This window comes from Wasmannia auropunctata, unplaced genomic scaffold, assembly GCF_000956235.1.
Source record: "Wasmannia auropunctata unplaced genomic scaffold, wasmannia.A_1.0 LD336067.1, whole genome shotgun sequence".
NCBI lineage: Eukaryota > Metazoa > Arthropoda > Insecta > Hymenoptera > Formicidae > Wasmannia > Wasmannia auropunctata.
In genome coordinates this window covers 366,296-374,681 of record NW_012026823.1, presented here as the reverse complement: position 1 = coordinate 374,681, position 8,386 = coordinate 366,296, and positions in this window count along the sequence as shown.

The window sequence follows — 8,386 nt, the reverse complement described above, 5'->3', positions numbered from 1 at the left end:
GTGTGCTCTTCCGATCTTTACTATAAAACATTTTGATATTCTAGCAATCATTTTTACTTTCGCACAAAATATTATAATTTTGATTATTGAACAAAAATTATTTTCTGATCTGGATTCAGCAAAATTGTTCTTTCCGTGTGGATTTTTTAAGTCTGTCGCCACGCGGTTTTCCGATTTGCCCGAGGTGCCCGCATCCAGATCTTCAATTACATTCCTATTTCGCCACAATTAATTTCCGACGCGTCTCGGCAATTAACAGTCTAATTCGCGCAATTCGCTGCGCAGCGGCGCAGTCGGTTTTCCAGCGAGCGCTATAGACGGTCGCCGCAAATAGCCGTGGTGCACCGTAACGCTGTCATCGCCGGCGTTGTTTGTCCTGAACGTCGTCGACGAAAGATCAAAGCTCGGGGTATTCGAGGTCGCCGACAAAGGCAGCCGACGACAGCAGGTGCCCTTTTCGTGAACACAAAACCTGCGATTCTTCTTCTGCTGGGCTGTTCTGTTACCTCATCGATGGAGGATTGAGGGTAACTATTGATCTGCGATTATCACGGTGGGACACTTCTCATTGTCAGTCGAAAACGGCAGCCACGTAGGCAGGAAACCTCGACACGCATACAATAGCGAAGACCCCTCCGTACCCTGTTGACTGACTTCTCGTCGCTACCGTAATCGGCCGTATCAATCTTAAAGGGTAGGTAGTGTCGACCTTCATCGAGGTCGCGGCTCGTTCGCGGAGTTAATGCAAATTGCGCGCGGGAATCTTACGAGTAGTAATGAGAAGGCTCCCTTGATCGTCGGTTATTTAGCGATGGGGCAATTTGCAAGCCGCATTATTAGAAAGCGGTAGACCCAGGCAAAGGGATTTCCTTGCAGGCGGGATCACATGGCCGGCAAATGGTTCATCTCTATAGACCGCATTTTAGTTGCGGAACTACAGTGATCTACATCCTATTTGTTACTTCCTTTGAATATAAAATAAATAAATTATTTTTATATTAATTTTATATTTTAATTCATGCAGATTAGTTGTGTCAGCAGTAATTATTTTATAATTATTGTTGATTAAAAAAAATATTTAGTTTTTAATGTACCTATATACTATCATCGATAAATAAGTTCATTTCAGGAAAATGTATTAGCCTATGATTATTATTTTGTTACTATTTTTTGTAGGTAAGAGAATTGAAATATGAAATTTTAATAATGTTAATGTCCGTCTACGTAAGTCGCAAAATGCAAACGCAAACGCGGAGAAAAAAAAGAAAGATACGTCAAAAATAAGAGAGGGAAACGTCATCTTGCGTCCGTGTTTGCGTTTGCGTTTTGCGTGTTGCGACTTATGTAAACGGGCCTTTATAATTGATTTTATCATTAACAATAAGTTAGATATTATTACATGTTTATAAAACTTATGTTAACTATAATTATCATTTTCTTCGAAATTTACTGATGAACAGATATCAGGAAGTTAGCATCAACATAATAATTAAACTAATTAAAAGTTCACAAACTCGAGTGGAAATAACCCTCTAGCATTAAGCAAATATACAGTTTATCATATTCGATGTTTAATTCAATTTCATAGCAAGTTCTTGACTTTTGTATGCCTACGAACTGTTTACCGTTTTAAAAAATAAAGCAATGGAAACAAGAGAAAAATAATAAATAAGGAGATAAAGGAGAGGTTTGAGATTTTGAACTTTTTACTCAAGCAATACAACTTATGTTTTCAACCGATTTAATCGATGGCCCGAAACCAGGAGTAATTCGGCGATAATATATGAACATTAGGAACACACACTGCGTGACCGCGAGGCGTTCCCGTTTAACGTGTTGCAGTTATCGCTACGTCGTTAACATTCGCGCAAAAAGAGCTCGTATACCTTGACCGGGCGCCGCCACGTTAATGACACGTGTAACGAGATAAGGTAACGTAGGTGCACATACTATGCCCGCCATAAAAGCCGGTAGTCTATCGCGACGAGGCGCTCGCCGAGTAGCGCGTACTTATTGTTAGATACTTACGACCGAACGAGGAGGAGAAGAGAGAGAAAGAGAGGAGAGTCGGACGGAGGATGAGGAGGAGCGTGAAAAAGTCCACGCTCGAAAAACGGGTTTGCGGTGCCGCGGGTGCTGCCGGGTGCGTTGTAGTTTATCGTCGGAATCGTGTAGCACGTTACGGTACACCGCGATCATTAGCAGCTAGAAGCCGCCTGCTGCCGATGCCGGCGGGAAGGCTGCACGATACTCTCTTTGATATCCACTCGCCGTACCGACTCTTAACGCTGCGGCCGATTCACGGAACCTCCGCGGGGCTCGTGGCTTCAATAGAGACGGGGAACGGAGTAGAGTAGAAATTTATTATGTTCTCGAAATAATCATCACCGTAAATTAAACGGAAACGTAATTAACTATGTATAAGTAGTAGGGACAAACAATGAAATGACAAAATTTATAGCGTGAGAATGTGAAAAGTTAATCATGCTCTCTGCGAACATTTTGAGTTTACAGAATAGAATAACAGTACTTAAAAAAAAAGTGATAAATACGGATATTAATTGATGAATTGATAAAGATTGATATGAAAAAGCTTTTTTAATGAAATTTCTTATGAACAGTATTAAATTAAAGTATTAAAAATGATAAACGTTATAGGTAATAATTGTATAAAATTGACTTAAACAAAAAAATAAAAATCACAATGCAAGTTTTTAAACTGAAAATAAAAAAATTATAAGAGAACACACAGAAGAAGAGCGAAAATTCATTTTTTAATAATCGGAGGTTTAATCGATGCGGTCGATTCATAAGTGGATGCTGTGAACGTGAATAAGAATTATAAGAAAGTAATCATAAGAGATTATACCGTTTTGCTGCCTCCTGTTCTTCGTTTCTTTTCTTCTAACTTGAAAGACGTGAATGTATTAAAAAGCTTAAATTATTACATTGGTTTTATCTTATTTTCTTTCTTGTTGATTTGCTTAAGTACAGAGAATGGAATTCCGTGGAACGCTTAAGAATGCACAGTTCTTGAACGAACCAAACAAATAATTTCTGTTCTTGCTTTTTCCATCGATGCACTCTCGCGTTTCGACACCTGGCGCCCGCACCGTTTCCCACTTACATTAGAATTTCAGTCGAAATTCGACCGTGGCTTAACGTCGAGATCTCCGACTGACCGAATCTGAATTTCAGTTTTACCCAAATTTGGCTTTCGACGGCGACGCGATGGTCCGCATTTGCATACCGTGAACCGCGCATAAATAAATAAATGAATATGTGAGTGTAATGGAGCCGATAAGTAAATTTGCGTAAAGATTACGTATGTACGCCCTGTGAATATCGAACGTGTGCGTTTCCCCTCCTTATATCGTATCTCCGAATGTCGACGATCGAATCAGCAGCGTTTCAGAAAAGCGGTGGCCAAAGCGATCGACGTGACGTTATTAGTGGAGAACGTGTCGCCGTAATATTATCGTATCGAATTAATGATAAGCAAAAGATCAGAAGCCGGGCATCGGAATTTCTTTTTTTTTTGTGAGTCATCGTCAAACCGGTCGACACCAATTTAGGCCGATTCGCAGTCGAAATGAAGTATGCTGAAGTACGACTTGATGTTCGAAAAAGTGCCGAGTAGTGTTCGGAACGGACGGTTATTCACGATCTTATTTTATAATAATTACAAATTGCAAATTTATCTAGACATCTTGCATACGAATTTATATATTTCTTTTATATATTTCTTTGACTACCTTGTTGAAAATAGCGTTATAAAAGTACAAACTTTAATGCGACATACGTTATAGTAAATGTATCTGAAGTTTCAGTCGAATGAATTTTAAATTTCTTCTCTTTATGTCCCTTACGATAAAATATCGTCCAGAATGTTATATTTCATAAATGGATTTAATAAATACAACGAAGAAATGTTATATTAGATATGTATGCAGCAATTTAGACGTTTATTACATGGTGTATCCTACGTTTGCCCACGAATATTACGCTTTTCAAAAGACTGATAGTCGTGGTCTATTCTTCTGTTAATGACGCGCACGCGATGCAATTACGCGACGAACAATACCTATTTTGCTGGGATAATAGGCAAAACGAATTATGATGCTGGTACATCACTGTTCGGGCAACAGTATCATAATCGCGACGAAAGATCGCGATTAAACATTGAAATCGCGCAACAATGGATTAATATTTTGTCTTGTCTACGGAAGTCTAAGTCTAAAATACAAAGTAAAAAACATGTTTATATTACACCGAGAGAAAAATATAATTGGAATAACCATAATTTAACTATAATTTAAAATGAATTTTGGGAACAACTATAAAATTTTAATTAATTTAACCATGCAAATTATAGCTGCTTTAACAATGCATTATACTGCATTATAATGATTTTTTTGATATTATTTTTTCGTTTACCTATTTTTTAGTTATTATTACAATATAAATAGTAAGCAAATGTGAAGAAAATAGTTACACTTACTATAATTGCAGTTGCATTTACTACATAAAAATATTTATTTCATTTGTCTCATACATATTTTGATATTTTACTTCACAGTCGAATCTTGATAACTCGAACCTCTATATAACTCGAAAACCATTCGAATTTTTTCCTTTAAAAGCCATTATAATTGGAAAATTATAAACTCTCATACAAAGCTTCCGTAAATCAAATTTTCATGTCAATTCTCTTTTACGCAAATTTTGATAAGTCGAAACTTCTATAACGCGAAGATTTTTACAGTTTCTCCTTCGAGATTCAAGTTATCGAGGTTTGATTGTATTAATATTTGAAATTGTTATAATTTATAGTAAAATTTTTTCATATTTGGTAGGACTATATAAGGTTACGTATAAGGTTATTATTACTAACATTATAGTAATAATAACTATAAAAATAGTGCTCCTAACTATAATTTTTTTACCATGCAATTATAGTCACAAATGCAAAATATTTTTCTTTCAGTGTACAATAATTATTGATATTATTGATAGTGTACAATAATTAACTATCAAGTTTTTATTTACATTTTTTTTTATTCAACGTTCCTTCTACTATTTTTACTTGATGATATTGGTGAGAAAATACTATCTATGTGGAACTGCTATCTTGCCAGCGATTTCAACTATAGAGACATTTATTACAAAAACTCAAATATAATTTCTGTACATCTTGTAACATCTATTCATATCGCACCGTAGATTAAAATTCTTTACTTAAAAATTTTTCACATTTAAAAATTTAATTTGTATCATCTCTTAAATGATTTAATAGATGGACAATTATTGCATTTCAAAATATATGTTATTTTTAATAGCTTCTCAACGACACTTTGTGTGAATAATTAATTAACGGCTTAACAAAGGGACATGATAGATAAACAATTTGCGCAGTGACAGACCGCGATTGCGCACAATCGTAGTTTTGATACCGGCGGACTCTCGGAAATATGACGAGGGAGTTGCGACCAGGTGTGTAGTAGTTGAAGAAAGAGGGGCCTCTCGTGGGATATAGGAGGGGAATGTCTCGGAGGGCAAGTCGGCTTCTTTCATCCCTTCCTCGGCGATCTACCTCTTGTTTATCTCTTTTTTTTTCTCGCTTGTCCTGCCCCCTTGTTGCTTCAGCGGTGCCGCCTGGTACATTGTGGCCGAACCGTCACAATCGCGGGGAACTGATAGCAGGCTTGCGATATCCTTCGACTGTGAATCGGTGAGAACCAGGCAAGAACAAAATTCAGAGCTCGCGGCGGATTTGACTGGTACTGCCGCGGCAGAGCATCTTGTTAAAAGAGACATGACAAGCGCGCGCTATCATCATTAATTCTCGCGGCTAAAGTGCAGCTATTATTATTAATATCGCGGTGAAAATTGATGATAATCACGCTTTTGCAGTCCTGTTGTAAACGGTTCCTGTCAGTTTTAAATATTGCCAGGTATTAACACGATACTAACTTTTGCGTGACTGTCTCAGGTGGTCGCCAAGACCAAAATTTTCCTACACTTACCAGCTTGAACTGCGTTTTGATCGTAGATCAAACTGATGACATTGAAAGCTAGCTGTTATTTTTACATTATAAATGCGGAAACGCTTTCTTCAATTAGAAAATTTATTTTTATTATTACAACGTATGTAATTTCTGTAACATTTTGTCAAATTGAGATTACATACATAACAGAGATTACAAATGCGCGGAATTGAATATTAGCTAATATACAAATGCAGCTAAATTGGCTTTTCATTGTTGTTATCTTTGTCCATCGGTGGAGATAATTATGGCTTTGTACCGTATCCAAATAGCGGTACCGTAATAGAACACAATTGCAAGCTCTTAACGTTTCAAGGGTCTTCCTACTGTGTCGCAAATTTCTAGCTAATTAAATGTAGGATGGGGGATGCACGGTCGCATATCAAAATGAACGATTTAGAGGAAATGACATTAACGAAGCTTGAATTTATGGTAACAATCGTTTGTCTATTTCAGTTGTCATATGCAAGGTATGAAAGTAATATGAAATTCTATAAAGAAATTATTAATTTAAAATAAAATAGTATTAGAATTTTTTGTATTTATTATTAGAAGACTGCTATTTACGCAAGTTTTAACACAGATTATTTTAACAAATGTTTGTACATACAAACAACAAAATGTTTTTGCATTTATACATTTATGTAGTTAGTAGTTGTTTAAAAAATTAAATTTTGAAAACAGTAGTATATATATTTAAATAGTTTATATTTATCGGAAGATAAATATAAACAATTTTACAATTGAGAGAATAAAATTATTAGAAATGTTTAGAAATAAAATAATTGAAGGGCTTTCTGCAATAGTGGGTTAAACCCACATTTTTTAACAACGAAGGAAATGAACTCTTTATCACTTTACCTTTAGTGTTTATTTTTTCCATTGTTATAAAATGTGGGTTAGTCCACTGTTACAGCAAACAGTTCTATTAATACATTTTTTCTCGAAATAAACTTTTTTAATTCTAAAAATGAAGTATTTTTAAAATTTTGGAGTACTGGAATAGAAAACTCAAAGAATTTTATTTGTATATGTAGAAATATTTATAAATTTACTCAAGAGATTTAGCTTATATTATCTAACGGTGATAAAAATTGAAATTGAAATATATTATACATTCAATTTTTTTGCATTAGTAAGATCAATAAGACGATTTTGTACATGTATGAGTAAACAGAGTGCAGGGTAATGGGTTACCAAGACACGTCGTTGCCAATGAGGGTACTTGGTTACCGGTGGGGGTAATGAGAATACTCGTGAGGGATAAGAGTAGGAAGGAACGAGCCGTTTACTCGCGCGCGTGACGGAGGCAGGTGCACGTCGTGGTTGTCGGCACGTTTGATGTTGGCCACGCAGCACCACGGAGAACTGGGGATGGGAGGGGGGATGCGTATGTCGCGTTTGAATCGGTGATGCGTGTGCATGCCAGGGATGGGGGTTGGAGGAGGGATCGGGGAAGGGGCGGTGCGGTCAACGAAACGGAAACTTTCGTGGGGGACGATGAGAATAGGGGGGGGAGGGAGAAGGAAAGAGGACGATAAGAGAAATGTGGAATCAAAGAAGCAGAAAGGGAGAAGAAATAAAAGTGCCGCTCGAGAGCTAGGAGGGGATGATAGGGATTGGAGGAGGCGCGATACCGCGGGTCAATGTAGAGATGGAGTCGGAGAAAAAAAAGGACGAGCCGACAATATTAAAGTGACGGGGGATAAAAGCGATCGAGCGGAAATCGAGCGGGTGGTATGAGAACACCAGATGGATAACCTCGGTGGATGAATGAGATAATGATAGCTGGCTGATGACGATGCGTCGTGATAAGTAAGCGAGTTATTGGATCGGAGAAGCTATTATTATACTTGAGATGCTCCCAAAATATATATAAATGACTATTTGTACTGATAATGAAATCGATTGATGATTTAATAAGAATTATGATTTCATCATAATTCATCCTATTGTAATTAGAGTAAATAATGACCTAATATTGGCCGTTTTTTTTTTATAAAAATCACTCAATTGGTGTCAATTAGATCTTGAACAAATTCAGAATATTAGGAATCTGACACAATCTCTCTTTCCTTAACCACGCACAATCCTTGTCACAATTTGTATAATTCATAATATTTATTTGAGTAACAAAGCACTCGCACACTGCAATATAAAAGAAAATGACTATATATAAAAATAAGAATATCTTTCAAAATAATGTAAAAGTAATATGAGAGCGGATAAGAGAACATAACAATGTGAAAATAGTGAAAAATCGAAAGAGCCGGGTAATAAAACGAGGATGAAATATAATCATGCGTTTCATCATAAACTCAAATGAAAGAACAACACTT